The sequence below is a fragment of the Triturus cristatus genome, chromosome 6 (assembly GCF_964204655.1).
Source record: "Triturus cristatus chromosome 6, aTriCri1.1, whole genome shotgun sequence".
NCBI lineage: Eukaryota > Metazoa > Chordata > Amphibia > Caudata > Salamandridae > Triturus > Triturus cristatus.
This window is the reverse complement of record NC_140589.1, coordinates 1191222066-1191245356: the sequence shown is the minus strand read 5'-3', so window position 1 is coordinate 1191245356 and position 23291 is coordinate 1191222066. Positions and strand designations below refer to the sequence as shown.

Genomic DNA, 23291 nt, shown 5'->3' with positions numbered 1-23291 from the left:
CAACCTTCAGCAAATCTGTTGTCAAGAGAAACTCTTTTTCCCTTCAAACAGCAATTATATGAAACACTTTTCTGGCAGGAATAAGACTATCTCACTATCTTGAATTTCAAGGGCACAAAGAGATAGATGTTGCCATATTTACAGATACTGTCTATACACCATCACACAATACTTAGAGTATAACTCCAAACCACACATTTCATTCGACTCATTGCCTAAATAGGTAATTTCACAGCCAACACACAGTTTAACCATGCACAGCATAAAGGTGTCGAGAACCCTAATGGAAATTAAAGCACATTACCACATTGTCAGCGCATAAAGCACTATATCATTGATCAGAACAATACAATTCATCCTATACTATTTGGAAGCCAATGAATATTCTTTTATCAGGAACGAAAATACAACAAATTATTACTGCTATTCTTTTCAAAGGGTTAGTCATCACATGCGGTGGTGCCTCTATTTTATTGTGACTTTAGCTCAAGTAATCAAAACTAGTATTAACGTAAATGGCAGTATTATTGTGTATGACCTGCCACAGATGCCTCTCAAATATGCCACTGCTGCTCAAAGTGCCAGTGTTTCTACTGCTCAAGCCAACAATAGATAACAATTGTGATGGTGATTTCCAGTGTACCAGAGCTCATACAGGTTATTGATTACCCTAGAATTTTTGTTCTTACAGGCATTTTCCTCAGACACTTGAGCTGTTGTAATCAGTACACCAACACTATTCAGTTGACGATAAACACTTTATTTCAAGAGGAAGGAATTCACCTCCACCACCAACTGTCAGCCTCTCCAAGCAAGTCTAGTTCTTTCCACCACATTATCTTCAGAATCCCTCTGCATCAGCGGAGTTCTAATGGAAGATATCACAGCCGTCCTTTAGGTTGCATGTTCCCATGATGCTATGGAAAACAAAAACCACATTCCATTGTACAAATTCTAATATATTTCCCAATAAGTCTGGTCATCTCTCTAAATGCCATAACATCAACATCATAATTTATGTATGTGTGTTCTTATATAGCACTCGACTTACCCTTGGGCATCTCGGCGCTTGCATTGGGAACCCATCCTGGCTTTTTCCCTGTGAGATAACCCGTACTGGGCATCCCCAAGGTGAAAGCCAGGCATCCCGCCGCAGGGGGGGCTGTAGTGGAGATTAAGCAAGCTATTGCCCAGAGTTGCAGAGTGTGAACCCATGATTCGAATAGGCACCGAAGTGAGAATTATCGAGTCCATGGACACTTGGGCTCAGACCCTGCCACGTTGGGAATTGAATCCTGGTCCCGGGTCTTACCTCTGCTTCAGGGTATGCCTTCTCTAACCAGTGAGCCACACTTCTCCACTACACTCATTACACACAAGCAAGACTGAAATCATTGATTTTTTCCGGTCCAGACATCAGAGAAAAGAGCTTACCATTAAGGTGTATACTCCGATGATGTTTTTTCAAGATTGCCACTTTGTGCAATGTTCACATTGCGTTCCACTTGTCACATATTGCCAATCCAATAGCCTCTTTTCCACAGTTCAGAAAAATACCATAGCCATTCCGAATATCTGTCATTCCTACGCAAACCATTTCTTAGCATGTTTTTAGTGCGATGTTTTTACATCACAAATACCATTACTTCGCAAGTTTTTACTGCGAATGCTTTTAGTTCGCAAATGCATAGTAATCTTCTAAAAATGCTTTTACTCACCAGAAAATTACTATACATACCACTACAACTTGTTTGTGGCTCGTTATAATTATAAAATATTCCAAATAGTAACCTATCCCCTGGGACGGGATGCCAGGGAAATAGGGGTTTTGGGTGGGGTTGTATTTTAAATACGCAACACGCTTTTTTGAGGAGAGAGCGACTCCGAGAGCTTTTTCAGATAAATAGTGCCATTTTCAGTCTACAGTATCACATAAATAAATACATTTATACACTTTGCGTTTACTCTCTCGTTTCAAAGTGGATATTATTTTAAATTAATATGTTTCATATTTAACAAAAGTTTGCTTGTAATATCGGATAGAGGTTTTATTTGGAGGGTAAAATTTAAATTTGGGTATTTATTACTAGGGTTTTGAATAAAAACGACAAACAACTTTTAATAAATCCATTATGGCAATCTTTGCATCTGCATTTTAGCAAACCGATTATTTGCTTAGATTTTTACAAATCAAACTACACATGGGATTTTAAAGCTTGGAAAATAACTGTTATAAGTGGTGTGCTATAATTAATACCGATTATTAACATAAATAATCTTTTATTTTTTAATTATACCCTGTTATTACTTTTAAATTTATAATAGTGGAACGGGAGAATGCAAACAGCGGTATGGTGTTGTGAAGCTGGGTTTGAAGTGGTGAGTGGGTGTTCAAAAAAGGAATTGAAAACGGACAATAGTTTCCAATTGAAACAAATGTAAATGCGTTGGAAAACAATTGATGCACACAGAGAGTGTGTGAGTCATCGCATCCCAGGGCCGGCAGAAGGGGGAATAAAAAATTAGCTAGCATTCGCGCCAAGAATTTTCAATTCTATTAAGGACACGGAGGCGAGGATTATGCTTCTCCTTCTATTTATTGCTACTCACAGCAGTCAATGAAAACTTTTGTTATGTAAAAAACAACAACATTTCCCATGATGCATATACCACATCACTTCCTGCAGGGCCCCATAAGAGCCAGTAACACCGGAACCAGTCCTCTTTCTTTGCTCCGAACAACAAGTCCAATAAGTATGAAAGTTCAACAACAGCTTCCAACGTGGAAGAAAACCAGACCAGCTGGGAACGTCACTCTGCACACTGGATTAATCAATTTTCTTGTCAGATCCTGGAAGGAATAGAGATAAAACAACCCGTAACTTCTGTATAATCAGAGTACATACACAACGGGTGGGCAAAAATTACATTACAGTAATTTAACCGGGCGGGATAATCCTCGCCTCCGTGTCCTTAATAGAATTGAAAATTCTTGGCGCGAATGCTAGCTAATTTTTTATTCTATTACAGGACCGGAGGCTTCGTATTATGCTAGTTTAACGCTGATTAAAAACAACAGAGGATATATCACCCACCGGTTTATAATAAAACTGTTTAAACGTTGATTCAGACGACCAGTCTGCAGAATGCATAATATCTTGCACAGTAGAACCCAACATGAAAGTCTTGGAGGCCATAGCGCCTCTGACAGAATGTGCACCAAAGACCTGAGTATCTACACCTGCCTCTTGCATGACATCTTTGAGCCATCTGGCTATGGTAGCCGCTGTCACAGGTTTGTACGGTTTCTGCAGAGCAATCAATAATTGTGCCACCCCATCAGGCCTGGTAGACCTGGTACATTCTTCATAAGCCTTGAGGCATTGAACCACACAAAGTTTAGCATTATCTGGAAAAGCATGATAATCCACACTACGTGACATTGTCTTAGTTCTAGAAGTGATAGAAAACGAAACACCCTCTGGAGTAAATACTCTACCTGTAATATCGAGGGCTCTAACATCCGAAGAACGTCTGCAAGCTGCTAGGCAAAGTAACATGGCCAGCTTGGCCGACAACTGTTTCCTGGACAACCTACTGTTGTCTGGCCAGCTATTGAAGAGTGACAGGACCAGCGAGACGTCCCACATAGAGGAATACTTTGGTTTGGGTGGATTGGCTACTCTAATGCCTTTCAGGAGTTTACATATTAAAGGATGCATTCCGACAGGCTTGCCCTCGATCTGAGAGTGGCCTGCCGAGATGGCGGAGCGGAAGTTATTAACCGAGCGGTACGCTAAACCTCCCGACGCCTTTTCCGATAGAAAATTTACAATATAGGGTAATCCTGCCCCCACGGGATCCACATGCTGTCCCATGCACCAACGAACCCAGCATCCCCAGGCTGAAGAATATCTCTTCCTGGTAGAGGGGGCCCACGCTTGATTGATAAAGCTCGCAGCCTGGTCCGAAAATCCTGGCATTTGCCAACGCTGCCTTAAAGTCTCCAGGCCATCAGGGACAGGTGCCCCGATAGAACCATCGGGTGTGTCTCCCCCTGAGGGCCCTGGAGCATGGTCGAGGACCAAGGAATCCTCCTGGGGAAGTCGCAACTCGCCTCCATCAGCAACGGGAACCAAGGCTGCGACTTCCACAAGGGAGTCACTAATATCACTTCTGCTCTCTGGCGCATCACCTGAGTGAACACTCGGGGAATGAGGATGAATGGTGGAAACGCATAATTCAACTTCTGAGTCCACTCCTGCGCAAGGGCATCTGTCGCCAGCGCCAGAGAGTCCGGTCTCCAGCTGAAAAACCGCGTCATTTGCCGGTTCAGCCGGGAGGCAAAGAGGTCGATCTCGCAAAGTCCCCAAACTGCCTGTAACCACTGAACCACGCGTGGGCAAAGTTGCCAGTCGCTGTAGTCCCTGAGGTGGCGAGAGTTCCAATCCACCACCACATTGGACTGCCCCGGAATGTACTCCGCTATCACAGATATCTGGTTGTTCAGGCAATAGTGCCAAAAGGCTTTCGCTATCTCCACCAACATTGAGGACCTCGTGCCACCCAATTTGTTGATGTACCGGACTGCCGATATGTTGTCCATCCGAAGAAGGATGCAACATGAGATCTGCCTGGGAGCCAATGTCCGGATCGCAAAGGATCCTGCGAGGAGCTCTAGACAATTTAAGTGAAGATCTAACTCCTCTAGGGACCACCGTCCCCCTGTGGAAATATTTCCGCAGCGCGCTCCCCAACCCCAACGGCTGGCGTCGGATTCTATGACCACCTCTGGTAAAGAGCCAAAGATTGCTCTGCCGTTCCATGCCTCGACGTGGGCCAACCACCATTGCATCTCCTCCCTCACTTCCTGGGAAAGAGGGACCACATCCGTGTAAGAAAGGCCCTTCTGTAAGTGTTGGATCTTTAGTCGTTGAAGGGCCCTGTAGTGCAGGGGCCCCGGAAATATCGCCTGAATGGACGACGCAAGGAGGCCCACTATTCGGGCAATCCCCCTGAGCGAGACCATCTGCTTGGTCAGGAACGAGCGCAGTTCCGTCTGGATATCCCGAAGTTTGGAATTTGGAAGACTGAGTTGGGCTGTCTGAGAATTTATGACGAACCCCAGAAAATCTATCGTCTGTGTGGGAGACAGGACCGATTTCGGTTCGTTGATCACGAACCCCAGATTCTGCAAAATATGAATGGTCATGCGCAAGTGTTGAGCTACTAACCCTGGAGATTGCGCCATAATGAGCATGTCGTCCAGGTAGACAATCATGCGAACCCCTTGCTCTCTGAGGTAGGCCACGACCAGCTTCAGGACCTTGGTGAAGCACCACGGTGCTGAGGAAAGTCCAAAAGGAAGGACCAAATACTCGTAGCACCGGTTCCGCCATTGAAATTGAAGGAATCTGCGATGGGGACGATATATGGGAACGGACAGATAAGCGTCCTTCAGGTCCAGACGGACCAACCAGTCCCCTTGCTTCAGTAGATCTGCCAACAGATGGATGCCCTCCATCTTGAAATGCTTGTAAGTCAGAAAGTGATTGAAATCCTTCAAATTGAGTACCAACCTGTAACCACCTCCTTTCTTCTGCACCAAAAAAATATTGCTGCAGAGACCGCGAGGGCCCTCTTTGCAAGGAGCTATCGCGCGTTTCTGCTGCAATCCTTCTATTTCTGAATCTATAAAATCGCACTCGAGTTGGGAAAAAGAAAGCTGCCTGGGGCGCTGTACCTGACGGGGAGTCTGAAAAAACTCTAGGTGGAACCCCTGAACTGTCTGTAGTACCCAAGCGTCTTGTGAGATCTGAGCCCAATTGTGATAGAAATACCGAATACGTCCCCCCAAGGGAAGAGGAAGTAAATCTGGAGCGCTCACCTGAGGACTCTGCGGCCTGGAATCCTCCACGATAGGATCCTTTGTTAAAGCACCGCTTGTTGAAGCGCTGCCTGGTGGGGTAGAAGGTGCCACCACGGGTGGAGTTCCAATCACCTCTGCTGCATCCGAAATCTCCTCGCTGGGGACCTTCGGAATGCTGACGGCCAAACGAGCGTCCCTGCCCTCGTCCGGCCCTATTGAAAACACCGGTGTGGAAAACGCGCTTGATCCCGGCCTGAGCCTTGTCCAGGGTCGTGAACGTGCCCACGTACTTTGCAACGTGCTTGACGAACCGGTCACCAGAGAGGTTACCGTCCGCCAAAGGCCCAGGTTCCGCCGCAGCCAACTCTGTAAGATTAGAGTCCATGCGCATCAATATTGATTTCCTGCGCTCTGTTGAGATTACGCAGTTGGCATTCCCGAGCAGGCAGATAGCCCGTTGGGTCCAGCCTGCCAGCACGTGGGCATCAATCGTGCCCTCCGATTCCTGTGCCTCCAGGGCCATCTCCAAAATTTTTGCTAGGGGCCCGACCACGTCCAGGAGTTTATCTTGGCAACCACGCCAAGCGCGATCTATCCCCTTCTTGGGGTCTTTGGCGAACTTTTTCAGGAATGTAAGCATGCTGGGGTCAATGTCCGGCGTCTCCGCCACCTTGTCCAAGAGGTCCGGTCTTGGGCATTCGGAACGCAGCCTGTTGGGCACTTCTTTATCAAACCCCTTGCGCAAGTTCTCGTGCAAGTATGCAGCCACCTCGGGGGCAGGTAACCAGTCCGAGGATCTGGGGTGGACAATCTCCGAGGGGTTGAAAGTAAAGGGTGTGGGAGCCGGCGGTGAAGGCTCCGCATGTTTAGTTTTCCAGGACTTCTTCCTAGGAGGGGAGTCATCCGGGGTGTCAGAAGAGGTGGAAGTAGACTCTGTGTCAGTGTCCTGAACCCTCTCACGCTCTCTAGCCGGGCGCGGAAGTGCCTCATAAGAATCTGAATGCGGCCAAGACTTATCCCGGGAGTCTCCTGACGTCCCTTCAGTTTGCTTAGGGAAGCCATGCTTCTTCGCAAATCTCTCAAGCTGTTTAGTAATAGGCTTTAAAGCCGTCGCCAAAGCTTGCTGGACAGTTCCCAGAACTGCCTTTTCCAGGGCCTTGCTGACCGACTCCTGGACAGAAGCGTCCAGGGCCTCAACAATGTTATCCTCAATGGCAGGTCCTCCTACCTCCTCTTCATACAAGGTATCATCCTCCTCATAATGCACCCACGTATCCATATTGGAACCACACTTGTAGCGGTATTTGCTCATAAGGTAAGAGCAAGGTGGAATAATCCAAGGGGGGAGCCAACCCACAGCACAACAGCACCGGTACCTAGCTCCTCAGCAACAGCTGTGGATCAATTATTACAGCCCTCAGGGCGTAGTGGAGCCAAAGAGCAAAATCAGATTCAAGGAGGTGTGCTCCCTCCAGGCCCAGGTCGTTTTTGCAGCCAGCCAGGCGTAAGCAATGCTCTCCGAAGGAAAATACAGCCTAACTGTCTAAAAGTGAAACTAACCGGGTTGTTTCGACGTGCGTAGCCCAAATCCTACTAAAAACAACCAAATTGGGCTACGCACGTGGGAACACGATCGAAAGTAAAACTAACTAACTATCAAGGCTCCCGGCGTCATAGGCATATCAGGGGAGCCTCAGCGCCATGTCAAGCATAAATTTAGACCCACCGAAGGCGGGGCGGTACCGTGTGCCGATGCAGACCACAAAAGCGCATACGCGCTGAGCGGAGAAACGAAGCGGCCGAGCACCGCGTTACAAGTGCTTAAATTCAAAGAATGCGCATTCGCGCCACAAGCACAATCGTCCGCCAACTATGCCGCACGCAGCGGGAATCACCCAGCGCCACCACGTGCTAATCGGACCAAACCCGAGGGTTAGAAGTGCCCAGGGCGCGCTCGCCAAGCTATCGCAGCGCCGCGACCCTAATATAACAATGACCTTGTAAAACAAGCAATTATGCAGAAACCATAGTACAATCAAAGCACAATCAGAGCTTTCAACTTGTCTGCGTGAGCTTTCAACAAGTCTGCGTGAGCAGCAAAGAAAGAGGACAGGTTCCGGTGTTACTGGCTCTTATGGGGCCCTGCAGGAAGTGATGTGGTATATGCATCATGGGAAATGTTGTTATTTTTTACATAACAAAAGTTTTCATTGGCTGCTGTGAGTAGCAATAAATAGAAAGAGAAGCATAATACGAAGCCTCCGGTCCTGTAATAGAATCCAGTCACGCCCATGCTGCCCGCGTCAACAGTCAGCCCCGGAGATCTCCCACAGCAGTCAGTGGGGTCGTCCTTCCGGATTCTCTCGGTGTTCTCCGCATCAGCCACCCTCTCAATTAATACTCAAGTATTTTTCTGCCTTTTTTAAATATATTTTTCATCATGTCGCTTACTCTAAATACACTATAAATATATGCAAACAAAATATATAATATCATTTTATATTTTTAATACTTTATAAAAAAATTGCGAAGTAGCAGTATATGCGTACTAGAAGCATGCGAAGTAAAAGGATGTGTTCTAACAGTTCTTGCGAAGTAAAAGCATCCGTTATAAAGGTTTCTGTGTAGTAAAAGATGCGTAGAAATGTAAATTCATAGAAGTTGGCACGTAGTAATGGTAGATTTCTGCCTTAATAGGGTGTCTAGTTCTTGAAAGAAGGAATGTGGGGTAACAACAGGGGTATTAGCAAATTAGTGGATGAATTGAGGTACTAAGGGGAGAGGATGGGGCCTAACGGCCAGGGAGGTCGACCTCAAATTTGGGGAACCGGGTTTGAGTCTCGGCAAGGACGCGCAACATCCTGTGATTTTGGCCAAATCACTTAATCTCCCCGTGCCTAACAAAAATGAATGTATCCTAATGTAACACAACTGGTACTCGTGTAAAGTGATCTGATACCTGATACCGTTGGGTCAAGTTCCCTCTATATAAAACTACGTGTGACGTGTGACTAAGATCATTTTGTCCAAGGCTATCTGCCTATGGGAGCTAAAGGTAAGGTCTTCCAAAGATTTAAAAGCGTTTTGGCTCCTGTCAGAGTCTTGCGGTGGTTGCCCTCAAACAAATCAGTGGGGGAATGATAGAGTCTGATGCCGAGGTATCGCGGGACGCTGTCGCTTCAAGACATGCGTGAATTCCCAACTCTTATCTCCCGTGGGGTGAAATGTGGACTTCGGGGATATATAGTGGATTTTGCCCAATTGACTTTAAGTCCTGTGGCGGCCGCAAAGTCAGAGAGTATGGGGCCGAGATCAGCTGTGATATCTCTCACATATAGCAGCAAATCATCCACATATAGGACACTATATGTGTGGTTCCCGCTATTGGGATGCCCCAGGCGTCTCCTTCCCAACGTGATCGCGAGAGGCTCCACCGCCATGGCGAACAAGAGGGGGGAAAGAGGGAATACCTGCCGGGTGCTTCTCTCTATCCGAAAGGGCAGGGAGATATGTTTGCCCAGTTTCAGTCTGGAAGTGAGTTTCGTGTATAATAGTTTACGTGAGCTCTGCAGAGTGGCTCCGTCCCAATCCTGTAAGAAAGTGGGTTTCTGTTGCAGTAACCCTCCCCACTTTTTGGCAGAATACTGATGCACTTTTACTTGATGTGCCCTGGGTCCCTGCCAATTAGGTTTCCAGGGCCTGTGTTCTTTCCCCAAAACTAACCGAATTGGCATCTCTGGCCACAGGTCAGCCCCTGGTAAACGGTACCACATTTACCAGGGCACTGTGACCAGGGAAGACCTCTAAGGGATGCAGCACTTATTGTGCAACCCTTAGAGGCGCAGTACCTTTACACATACACACCTGCTTTGCAGAGGCTGCATGTTTTGGTGCAGAACAAAGTGAAGAGTCGACATGGCACACATCCCTGTGTGCCATGCCTACAACCCACTTCCCTGAAATGGGTCAGTCACCCCTCTAGCTGGGTGCCCTATGCCAGTGGTGAGGGTACAGGTGCACGAGTCCAGTACCCCTACAGTCTCTAAGTTCATTCTTAGACACTGTAAGTGCAGTGCTGCCATTAACCGTATATGATGCTGGGAGCTTGTCATTACGAACTCCACAGCACCATAATGGCTACACTGAAAACTGAGAAGTTTGGTATCAAACTTCCCAGCACATTAAACCCACACTGATGCCAGTGTGGGATTTAATGAAAAATACACCCAGAGGGCATCTTAGAGATTCCCCCTGAAAGACGTCCCACTTCTAGTGTCCCAACTGAGTGGGTGCTTAGGCTGCCACTAACAGACATGTTTCTGGACGCCTGGGTTGAGAGCCTACTGCTCTCGGCTGCCTGAAACAATGCACAGCCTGGGACGAGGTGCCAAGCCTCCTCCCCTAGGATGGGCAGGGTTCACGAAGGGGAAGCTTCAACGGCATACCGCCTTTGGAGGTTCCCCAGACCCTTTGCTGCGTTCAGCAACCAGTCCCCGCTGGTTCTTCCCCCCACTCTGGGTGGGAGAATCGGTGGGAAAACCTAGTGAGGGAGAGAGGTGTGCCCGCCTCTGCCAACTTCACCACCTCAGGTGGGGGAGGCGAGGTGAAGCACAACTCAGAGTCCCTGCCATCTTGAGGACGGGGCGACCCAACCAACCAGGGACAGGCTCCTGCCCCCCTCCCACTGGAAAGGGGCAGAATAGGGGGTGTACTCACCCCAGGGAAGGGACTCATTGGTCCCTGCCCTTTACCTACCTGTAACACCCCTAAATCTAGTATTTAGGTGTCACCCTGAACCTTGCTTCCGCAGATTCCCACAACCTTTGAAGAAGAAGGATGAAAGAAGACGCCCAGCAGAGAAGACTGCAGAGAACAACTGACTTGGCCCCAGCCCTACAGGCCTGTCTGCAGTTTTCAGAGATCCTGCGCCAAAAGACACCTTGTCCTGCAGTCAGCAACCTCCAGTACCCCTGGGAAGACTGGCTGCCTTCAACAAAGACCGGATCTCCTGTGAACATTCGTTATGTTCGAAAGAAACTCCAAAGCAAGACTCGGAGCCTGCTGAGGACAACGAAACTCGACGCCTGGAAACACCATTGCACCCGTCTCCTACGGCCCAAGTTCGAGTGGCCCACTGGTTCCAGCGAGGTCCCCCAGCACTCCAGAGGCAAAGTCACCGTGGGTTGACCCCTCCAGGACTCCCCGACATTGCCTGCAGCCTCTGCACGGAGATCCCCCCAACCACGAGTGGCAGGTTAGATGAAATCCAACCTCATAAGACACCCCTGCATCCAGCCGCCCTGCGCCCTGGAGAAAAGAACCTGTGGTGCACCTCCATCCCCGAGCCCTACAACTTACCTGCCCATCTGTTGGTTCCTCCCAGAAGTCTTTCTGGATCGAGCCTACAGCTAAAAACCAAAAACGGAAATCTCCATTAAAAACAAAGGGCACCCAACGCCAAAACAGCACTCTGCACCTGGCCGCCCTAGCGTCACTGAGGGTGCACCTTTGTGCTGGCTTGTTTCTCCATTTGCCCTGAGCTAAAGTCCAGGAGCTGTGCTCCCAAAGCCGTGTGGCCTGCTAGCCAACAGCCACCAACTCAACACTCTGCACCCGGCCGCCCCAGTGCCGCTGAGGGTGTAACAAGAGTGCATCACTGACCCTGGGGGACCCCTGAGTCTACCCCCAGAACTTGAACTCCCACTGTCGATAACTTACCTGTGAACCAATAACTTATTTTCCTCCATAGGATAACATTGACCAAGTTTCAAAATCTAAAAGTATTCTTTAAAAATCGCACGAATAACCAAAATGTATTTACTTACCTGTTTGCAGGAAATGTCCCAGTGCTGAATCCTGGTATCCAGCAATGAGTAAGAAAAGTACAGTGAAAAGTAACTTACCTGCAATTTACTGGAAAAGCCTATTCATTTAAATGTACTGTATTTGCTAAGTGTTGCATACTACTGCTTCTCTGTAAATCAAACAAAGTACAATTTCTATTGCATTTTCAAACTGTTCAACATTAAGTAACTTATTACTGTAAAGTAATTAATGCTTACCTGTGCCAGGCTTGCTTGGTTCTAAAATAAAACACAGTATATTTTTTATACAAAACCATTGGCCTAGAGTTTAGTCACTGAGTGTGTGAATTCATTAGCTGACTGAGTGTGTACATCAAATGCTTAACACTGTCCTCTGATACTGCCTTACTGCTTGACCAAGCTACCACAAATAGAGAGTAAGGTTCTAACTAACTTTAACGTCTGCCTTCCTTTGTCACCTGGACCCTATACACTCATTTTGGTGTAGTAAATATAGAGCCAGTTTTTTACACATCCGTCTCAGCGTTTTGAAGAGGTACGGCTAGGTCAGGGTGTCAAATGCTTTTTCCAGGTCCAAGACGAGGCAAGCCTCCACATGGTAGGGGTCCCGGGCCTGAACCTGAAACAGTCTGCAAATATTTTTGGGCATATTTCTGCCTGGCACAAATCCGTCCTGATCTGGATGTATGAACAGTGGGAGCATCGGACCTAACCGGTCTGCCAGTATCTTGCCCAGGATCTTGCAGTCGGCAGAGAACTGTGTGATTGGCCTGTATGAGGTCTCATACAGGCTTCGGAATCAAGACTATGAGGGATTCTTGCAGCGAGCCAGGTAGCTCCCCTTCCTCCAGGGCAGCTGTGTACATGGTGGCCTGCCGCGGTGCCAACAGCCTGGCGAAAGTGCTACAGTATTCTAGGGGTAATCCATCCATCGCTTGGGCTTTATACCGGGCCAGAGACAGGATTGTGTGTTTCACCTCCGAAGGTGTGATCTCAGTCTCAAGGAGGGCTCTATCCACGCTCGGAATCTGGGGTATGGCAGGGGATGCTAGGAATTGATCAGTTGGCCCCTGACACTCCTGTGAAGGGCTCCGCTATATCTTTGCCTTAGTGTTCATAGAAGAGCCGCAAAATATATGACTAGGAGAAAGCGACTCCGCCAGCAGGGTTATTAAATTTGGTGATTGACCGTACATCCTGGATCTGATGGGCCAACCAGGCAAGGAGTGCTCCCGATCAGTCCCCCTCCCTGTACCTTTTGGCCGCATACAATTTGAAGTTATATCGCCGCAGGTCTACTAAGCTCTCCTCGTACGCCATCTTGGCTTCTGTGACCTGGGCGGGAGCTAATGAGTTTGAGTCTGCCGCCTGCTTTTTCCAGGCTTTGGTCTAGAGTCCTGCTGGCTCCTGCTCTTTGCTTAATACAGGTTCCCCGAATGACTACTTTAAAACCATTCCATTCCAGCATCCTGGTGGATGCCGTGTTGGTGTTGTTACGTAAGTATTCTGTGATACTGTCTTCATGGTCGTGATGGAATTCTGGATCCTCCAGGTATTCTCGCTGTAGTTTCCAAGTTGGGACAGGCGGGTAGGGCTGTTGCCACCTAAGGGTTAAAAGGTGCGCATCATGATCGGAGACCACTCTTCCTAAGTAATCTGTGTGTTGGGTCATAGGAAGTATCACCAGTGACCATAGGAACCGGATCGAGACGCACTCGTAGGTCATTGGGTATTGAGTGAAAGGTGTATAGCCTTGGCAGAGGAACCGATACCTGGGGGATGCGACCTGTCTAAGGATAAGTCCAGCACGCAGTGATAATCGCCTCCTAATGACCATGGCGATCTTGTGAATTGTGGCAGGACTGCTGATAATGCACCCCAGAACTGCCCCTGTTCAGCGTTTGGGGCATAGATACTGTCCAATGGGAGGGTCTGCCCATCCAGGAATCCTTCCAGAAATGCGTATCGTCTACCACCCTGCGAGTTTCCTTAAACTGGACCCCCGGTCTGAGATAGATCAGCGCCCCTCAGGCAAATGCGGAGTATGTGGTGGCACAAAAAGTGCCACGCCAGCACCTCTGCGCCCGGTCTAATTCAGGCTTTGTGTGGTATGTTTCTTGTAATAGGATTATCTGTGCCATTTGACGCTTGGCATATGAGTACACCGCATATCACTTCCGCACTGTGTGCATTCCTCTAACATTTAGGGTCAAAAGACTAATGTCTGTTTCTACTGGCATGATTCTGCGTGCTTCTAGGGGACGGTCGAGTGCGTGGGGGTATATTGTGCCCTGGCCTTGCTCCTGGCCCCTCTGCATGTGTTGCTGCTGGCTAACGGTGCCCACCCTGGGTGGGATAGTGTCCGCGGGAATCAGGGATAACTGGGAGATGGGTCAACTCTTTTTAAGGAACCGGGTCAATGTTTTTAAGGAACCAGATTCCAACATTACGGACCTATCACAACTGATGATATGTACAAACTGCACGTATAGCTAATGTTCTAATGTATTGTGGGGGGTGTTTGTGCTTGGGGTTCTGTTTCTATTGCCTACTGTGGCCTGTGTTTTCGAATGTGTTGGTGGTGGGGCATAGCGTGTCTGGAGAGAAGTACGCTCGGTAGTGGATGACAACCTGGCTTCAGCGTATATTCCTGGGGATGAACCAAGTGTGGGTTTGGTGGGGAGGGAGTTGTAATTGTTAGCATCAGCTCCTTTCAGATTAGCTTATCTGCTGTTTGGTGGGTCACCAGAGGTGGAGTCATCGAGTCTGCTCGGGATATGCATGTGTCTCTGGAATTGTCTCTGGATGAGAAGATGTGAGGACCATCCCCTCTGTCCGAGGTCACTGTGGCCATATCTAGGTTCGCCACCGCCTGGAGAGCTCTTCTGAGTTCTGCTATCTTTTCCTCAAGATTGGGGGGACTTGTGATGGGCTTTGTCCTCTCAGTCCTTGTTTGCAAGAGCCTCTTTTCCCTCTGGCTCCCCGGCCTCATGATCTCAGCGGGCTGTGGACCGTCTCCGATTGCGGGCCTTCTTGGGCATTAGCTTCTGCCCAGTCCAACACTGCCTTTGAATCTGTGAAGAACCGTGTTTCTCCATCACTTATGACCCTGAGGCAGGCTGGGAAGAGTATGAAGTATTGAATCCCTTTTTGGTTGAGCATTCTCTTTGTCTCCATAAAAGTGTTCCTTTGGTGCTGCACAGCCCTAGAGTAATCCGGAAAGATCATCACCTGTTTATCTTCCTCTTGGAGTGGGCCATGTTGTCTGGCTGCTCTCAGCACAGCATCCCTGTCTCAGAAGAGGAGCAGCAGCCATGGGAGTGTCCCAAGAGGGGGCCGCAGGGCAGGAACTCTGTGAGCCCTCTCTACCGAGAAGAAGGGAGTGAGCTTGGTGTCTGGAGTAAATGATTTGAACCATGTTTCAGTGTACTTCTACTGGTTGGATCCTTCAACGCCCTCTGGGAGATTGATCACCCGAATATTACTGCGGTGGGATTGCCCTTCTTGGTCATTCGCTCTCTCTTCCAGTCTGGCTGTGCAGGTTTGAAGATTCCGCAAGCTGTCCTGCTGTGATTTAGCTAGTGGCTGAAGGGTGGGCAAGGATTTTTCTCCGTCCGATGATCATCTCGTAGAAGACCGAGATGCGAGGACAAAGTCCTCAATCTGTCCTCCATTGTTACTCTAGAGTGTTCGATTGCAGCCAGCACTTTATCTAATTTGTCTGACATTGCCTGTGGAGTGGCCCTGTTGGCCACCTGGGATTGTTCTGGGTACAGAGAGGGCGGATGGCATTTCAGGGCTCGAGTTTGCAACCCAGTGACAAGGCGTTGGCATCCCATTATCTTGTGTGCCCGTGTAGCAAGATTGTTTTCCTCTGTCTATCCTGGGGAGGCTCTCTGTTTGCAGTCTTCTGTGACTGTTGACGTGCTGCCGCCTCTGTCCCGTGGCAGGCCATCAAGGCCCGCGTGTCTCCCTGTGCGGCTTGCTAGGCCCCAGTCGGTTTGCTGATCTCCAGGTGGCGGCAGACCGGGGCTTTCAGTTCTTTTGTCGACAGGCTGCTGTGACTAGTTCTCTGCTGCACCTACGCGATTAACTGCGTTGTGCCTGGGTTTGATATTCCTGAGTCCTGGTTGGATGGTCTTCCCCTTGTTGGAGGAGTCCCCCACATCTTACTTTGTATTTGTCAGGCTCTGGATTGATTCTTTGAGATCATGGAAGGTCATCTCAGCCCTTCTCCTACTTCCTCTTGAGCACGCAGATTTCTCGGGTCCTTTACTGTACACTAGCATCCAGCTCCGGGCGTTTTAGGCAGTGGGCGCTAACTCCTGGTCAGTGCTCAGCTATTCCCCAGGACACCTTCATCTGTTCTCTCCCCCTGATGACCCTCCAAAAGGCACCAGACACGTCGTGGGTCCTGATCAAAGGCCACGCACTCACTCCACCAGGATCAGTCCACGAGGAGCGCTAGGTCCAGGTGTGGCACTTCAGGGGGGATTCCTAACACTCCGTGCAGAATTTCTCAGCTTCTCTGGCCCGTCGCTGCACCCGAGGGCCTACCACTGGATGTCAGGTGCCCTCTCCCATTCAGCACCCGATACTTTAGATCTGCGCTTGTAGACCGGACGGGTCCTCCTGTTCCTCCCTCCTCCGTTTGGAGACAGCCAGCAACCTCCGCTCCCGCGCCTCTGGACGCTCAATGATGGAAGTCTCCTTCCGGGTTGCTTTTTGTCTGTCTTCTGGGGTTCTTCTGTGTACCCCCTCTTGGGGTGGTTCTCCAGAGGATGCCGGGTGCAGCGAGGATTTCAGTTGCGTCCATGTTCTTGTGCCGGAGTGCCCCTTCTTGTTCTGATCCTATGGAGCTTTTGTTGATTTCCCCCGCTCCCTGTAACTTCCAAGGGCCGACCGCTGGCCACCAGGCGATGTCTGGCTGCCCCCTGGGCCTCCACCAGTCTCCCCCACTTGTGGGTGTCTCTCTGGAAGACTCCAAGTAGATCAGGGAGGGCCCCCCCTGTCGAGGGGGGAGGGCCCCCCCTGTCGAGGGGCTGCGCCTTTATGTCAATGGTCTCATTCAGTGCTGGGCCCTGGGCCATCGCAGTGCTCCTAAACGGCTCCCGGGGTGTCTCTGGGTTTTCTCCCCCGTCTGGCTTGTCGCTGTCTTCGACTCCCTGCTTCGGATGGCAGAGAAGCCCTCTTTGGGCAACCCCGAGCGTTGGGCTCAGCCACTCCCTCTGTCTGATCGCGTGTGCTCCTGGCCACCAACACCTCTGTGTTTTGCCTCTGGTGCGCTTCTCACTTGGGTGCTGTTATTGGTGTTTCCTGGAGCTGATGCAGGGAGGCCTCATGCTTCTTTCCGGACTGGTGCTTCACACCCGCTCTTGGTCTGCTGGTGATGTGCAGCTCAGCCTCCCAATCTTCCGGCAGCCCACCGCTTGCCTAGGGCGCTGCCATTTTCTTAAAGGCAGGCAGCCGTCGTCCAGCGTCCAGAGGTCTATTCAGGCATGTCTACCATCTTGGCTGGCATAGCCATACCCCCTTCATGTGGTAATATGTGCTTCACTTTATTTACAATGAGGCGTCAAGCCACTGAACATAGCTTAACAGAATGTATTCCATTACAACGCATACATTTACAACGCATGCATTTGCAACGCAGTTTTTACATCTCAACATCCTTTACAATGCATAATTTTACATTGCATGCCATTACAACAAATCTTTTTAAAACTACATTTACAACGCATTCCATTACATCACATTATACCTTTACAACGCATACCATTACAATGCATACCATTACACTGCATTTAAGGTAAGTGCTTGATAGTGTAGTAGTAAAAATCACTATTCTAACTCCAGTGGGTGCTACAGTAGGGTAAGCGTTGGATAGTGTAGGGATAAAAATGACTATTCTAACTCCAGGGGGTGCAACAGTAGGGTAAGTGTTGGATAGTGTAGGGGTAAAAATTACTATTCTAACTTCAGGGGGTGCAACGGTAGGGTAAGTGACGGAAATCCAACATTCTATTCCCAATAACTTTGGCCCCGATTGACGAATCTTCGCGAAAGTTTCAAAACTTTTGGCCAGCTCCAGTCCGCTCCTGTCCTGAAAGTCTCGGGGTGATTCGTCAAGAGGGGGCCGAGAAAAAAGGGGGTCCCAAAACATGTTTTCCCCATGCAATTTCCCATAGGACCTTTAGCCGCAGCTACAGCCCGAACTGCTGAACGGAATTTCACCAAATTTGGCAAAGAGGTAGTCCTCAGTTCAGACTCGTGCCTTTTGCTTAAATGGTGTCAATCTACTTGGATTACAAGTCACTTACAGCACCATTATGTATCTTTCGATGTATTTGTTGATTATGCCAACAGCTCAAGTGAAATGTGGTGAATGTACCCCCAAGTACCTATGTATCTGTAATTTGATCTGCACACAGTGCGGGTGGGCACTGAAACATATTTAGATGGGCGGAAGCAACATTACCCCCCACCCCCAGGTCCATTGTTGTTACTTACCCTGTTGCTAATGTAGCTGGTCATATTCAGCACTATCCTTTCCCTTGACTCCAACCACCGACTCTTCACTGATGACTGCAGAGATCTATTCCTCCAAAGCATCTAGCTCCTCCTGTGGTGCTGGACTCTCACCTCCGATCTACAGTGCTGCCTGTCGATTGTTGGCCAGTTTGTGCTTAGTCTTGCTCTTGGCATCATGCCAGTGCTTCTTGCATTTGGTCACTCTCCTCTTGACTTCTGCTACTGTGCTCACCTTGCTTACAATGGACTGCCAAATGGCATTTTTTTTCCCCAATGACACCATGGAGCTGACGAAGAACTGGTGTTGATTCTCCATCACCTTTGCAATTAGGATCTCATTTTCCTGCTGACTGAATCTTATTTTTCTCTTCCCCTGGGTCTCTGGTTGGTCATCCAGGCTCTTTGGCCGTTTAGGAGGTGGTTACCTCCTGCTGAACAGGGTCCAGCCTACTCCATTTTGCTTCCAGGTGTTTTTTTGTGTGTATTTTGTGGGCTTTTTGGGGTTTCTTTTTCCTGCAAAACGTGAAAAAAGTGACATGCGGCTGCCTAACGTGAGTTTTCTGGCAGCTAATTGGCCGACCGTCACTTTTTCACATTAGAGGCAAGATTTGTATTGCTTTGATGTTAGTGTTTGCTGCAACAATCTCTGCCATTAGCTGATCCTATCACCATGTACTGACATATTGTAAATACATCGCTACCATGGCAATAGTTTTCGGCAATACACAGCAGTAAGAAAATTGCTGCTGAGCAACTCTAACTTTGCTTGGTGGCAATTCTTGTAAATATACCCCCTAACACCACTAGGTTCCACTTCATCAATGATCTCTTCAAGGCGTTTCCATATGTACAATGTTCAAAGTGGACCATGTTATCACCTTCATAGTGAGTAAACCCATAGCTGGTCTCCCTTTTTTGACAACTTTTGGCATTGAAATCCCCATCTATAAAATGTCCAGGGCCTTGCGATGGCAAGAGATAATTTTGCCTATCGCCTGTCCAAGAATCAACCCCCATGTGCCATGTCCCCTTCAAAAAAGTTATTATAAAAATGTATTATTATCACATCACTGTCTCTGTTCCCCTCACAGCCCAGAAATGAAAATGGGGAGATATAGTTAAAAAACTTTAGAATTCTAATCTTGATAGTATTAGCTATCAATGTCAGGATGCCCCTTTTGGCCTGCCCTGATCTGGCAGGAATTGCTGAAGATTGGAACGAGCGAAAGCCGTCTAGAAAAACTGAACCCACTTCTCATGACTCTTGAAGACATATTATATCATACTTGGCTATCTCCCTCATCCAATCTGAATTATCCTTTTTTTCCTGAAACCTGCAATATTCCATGAAACCAATCTTCAGGAGTCTGGCCACCCCCCCCCCCCCCTCCTTGTCCTTCTTCTTTACGGATACTGCCCCAGACCCCCTTTTTCCTACTGAACTTTTGCCATTACTACCCAGTCAATCGCAATCCTCTAGATTCTCCAGTGGGGCATATCTATTTTTAATTGGAAGCTAATTGATTTTCATTTGGGAGTTTCTTTGCTGGTTGGGGTAGCCACTGGACGTAAGTGTGCCCATCTCTGCCCTCTGATTGGGATGTGGTTTATAAAAATAGCCTAATGGCAATGTGAATATCCGGGGTTTAAGGATAGGGTAATAGGGAGTTGGTAATTTTTTCTTATTGTTTAGTTAATTAAAACCATAAAGATTTGAACATAAAATAAAGAATACAATATCAAATGTTTCCATAGTTAAAAACAGGACTTCATTTTTGTGTTGAGCACTTTTGATCCTTGCAGAAGTAATGTTCATATAAGTCAGGTAATGTTCGTGATTTTAGACCGTAGAATCCATAAGTATCAATGGGTGGAGGCAAGCAAACTTTGTTCTTAATCTAGAATGATGTAATAAGTTGTTCCGAAATTAGTTCAGTGTGCAAAGTCGGCAGGCTGAGCACTTTGTTAACCATTCATTTCTACAGGAGCAAATTGATGATATTTACTATGTACAGGCCTTCGGTGCCTAAGGAGGCTGAAGCTTTAGAGTACGAACTTCTTCCTTGCTTTGATTTTTGAAAGGGAGCTCATATGAAGATGGTTTAATGCACAAAGTGAGCAATTAATTCAATATTTGTTCTTTGAGCTTTATGGTATACGCTTTGTTCTCACTTTACTGTATACTGAGAAAATAGTCACATTATGGTTTGATGTGAAAATGGTCGAATTGGTTATACATTTGTTCATGGAAGAGCGATGTAATGAGGCTTGCTTTTAACACTCTGTACAGTGCACATTATAAATGTGGCCTTTTGTCTTCTCTGACTTGGTGCTAAAATGTGACACCATTTCTATTAAAATGAGGATAAACAGTAGCCTCCAGCCCATCGGACACCAGCGCACACAAACCACTGGACTGCATCCTCCTCAGCGTATGCCCCCTGCACAGACACGCCATAGAAATGTGGGACCTTCTCAACACCCACACACCCAACATCGTCTTCCTCACATAGACCTGGACCAACACCAGCTCCGCACCAACATCGCAACTGCCATCCCCAATGGATACAAGATCCTGAGGAAAGATCACCCCAACCGCCCAGGAGGAGGCCTCACCATCATCCACAAAAGCTCCCTCCGACTGACAATCACCAACTGGGACGATGCCTCACCCCCCCATAGAACAATTCCACTTCCAGATCCAACCCAACCCCAGACCGATGCTCCAGGGAACACTCGCCTACAGACCGCCTGGATCCCACAACTCCTTCACCATCATCATCGTGACCACATGGCACCCCATGCCCTTGCCTCTATGGACTACATACTACTCGGAGACCTGAACTTCCACCTTAACAACAACAGCGATCCCAACACCACCGCCCTTCTGGAAAACCTCACCAACATAAGACTGAAGCAACTTGTCTCCACCCCCACTCACACAGCAGGACACACACTCAACCCCGTCTTTGCTGGAGGAAACAACTTTAGCTTCAGCTACACCATGGAACTGCTCTGCACCGACCACCGCTGCATCCATTTCTATTTTATAAAACCCACTGCACCCAAACCCACACGCCGCCTCCAACGCAGAAGCTGGAACAAAGTGTCCGAAGAACTCCTCACCTCCGCCCCCACCTGCACTCCACTCCCTACTATGCCAGACACCAGCACAGCGGCAAATAACCTCCACCAATGGATCTCCAACTGCACCCACACTCTTACGCCCCTTCAGAACACCATGAGACGGCACAACAAGAAAGCTAACTGGCTCATCACAGAACACCGAGAATCCAAGCGCTCCTGTCGATGAGTGGAGAAGACGTGGAGCATCAAAGGAACCCCGGAAGCACGTGCTGCCTACAAAACAGCCATCACATCTCACCGCCAACTCATAAAATCAACAAAGAAAAATGTAAACCAAGACAGAATCCTCGCCAATGCTCACAACTCCAAAGAACTCTTTGCCATCATACAGGAATTCGCCAAACCCAACAGTGAAACAACCAACGTCCTTCCCTCCCAAGACCTCTGCAACAATCTCAGCTTCTTCTTCCACTCAAAATCAAGACATTCCAGAATTCCAGGCCCATCTCACTGCTTCATTTTTCCGCCAAATTAATTGAAAAGGCCGTCAACACCCAGCTACCATGCTTCATAGAAACTCACTGCCTCCTAGACACCTCTCAGTCGGGATTCCGCAGCAACCACAGCACCAAGACCACCCTCCACGCCTCCACCGACAACATCCGTGCCCTCCTCCACCAAGGCCATATGGCAGCCCTCATCCTCCTAGACCTATCAGCAGCCTTCGACACCGTCTCCTACTGCACACTAGCCAGCAGACTTCACAACGCAGGCAACCAAGGAAAGGCCTTGGACTGGATACATTCTTTCCTATCAGGCAGAACACAGAGAATAAGACTCCTGCCCTTGCTCTCGGAACCGACAGATGCAGAGTACCCCAATAATTCTCCCTCAGACCCACACTCTTGAACGTCTAAATGGCCACCCTTGCAACCATCATCCGAAACCACGCTCGCAACATCGTCTCCTACGCCAATGACACTCAGCTCATCCTCTCCCTTACCAAGGAACCTGACATCACCAGGCACAACTTCCAAATCGGGGATGAAAGCCGTCATAACCTGTCTGAGCAACAGCTACCTGAAGCTCAACTCTGATAAAACAGAAGTCCTCACCCTCAGCTCCACCCCTCCACATGGGACAACACCTGGTGGCCCCCTGCCCTCAGACACCCACCCACCCCAAGGGACTACGCACGCAACCTCAGCATCATACTCAACTCTTCACTCACCATGAACCGTCACATTAACGTTGAATCCTCCACATGCTTCACCAACCTCCGTATACTTCACAAGATATTCAGGTGGAACCCCCTGACTCCAGGAAAACCATCACCCACATACTCATCAACAGCAGACTGGACTACTGCAATGCCCTGTATGCTGAAATCAACAAGAACCTCCTCCGCAAACTCCAAACCGTCCAGTACTCCGCAGCCAGACTTATCCTCAAAATCCCACAACACAACGACATCACCCAACACCTCCACAAGCTCCACTGGCTCACCGTCGAAAACAGAATAACATTCAAGCTGCTCACACACGCCACAACACTGGACCCCAATACCTCAACGACAGAATTTCCTTCCACATCCCAAGAGAAACCTTCACTCAGCTGACCTCACCTTAACCACCGTCATTCACTTCTACAAGACCAGAGCTGGTGGAAGATCCTCCTCCTACCTCGCAGCCAAGACCTGGAATGAACTCCCCCTCCACCTCAGACGGAGCCCAACACTGCACTAATTCAGAAGGAACCTCAACACCTGGCTCTTCGAATGAGCCTAACAGAGCTGCTCACTACCCCCCTCCCCAATGCCTTGAGACCCTCACGGGTGAGTAGTACGCTCTACAAACCCCAGATTTATTGATTGATAAAATCAGTGCTTCTGTTAAGCTATGATTTTCAAAGCCTGCTTTTTAATTCTGAGGTATTTTATCAATGTGCGTTTCATTGGGATCTGCCGGATCTAGCCCTTG

General features: G+C 48.5%; 1 long non-coding RNA gene across 1 annotated transcript in view; it reads right to left on the bottom strand.

Annotated features, from left to right (window-relative positions):
* Positions 1-754: 754 nt before the first annotated feature.
* LOC146821163 (uncharacterized) overlaps positions 755-23291 on the bottom strand; it is a 184632-nt gene continuing 162095 nt past the window's right edge. The window contains exon 4 of the long non-coding RNA XR_014962667.1: positions 755-917. This is a non-coding gene — a long non-coding RNA (uncharacterized LOC146821163). The remainder of the gene's footprint in view (positions 918-23291) is intronic.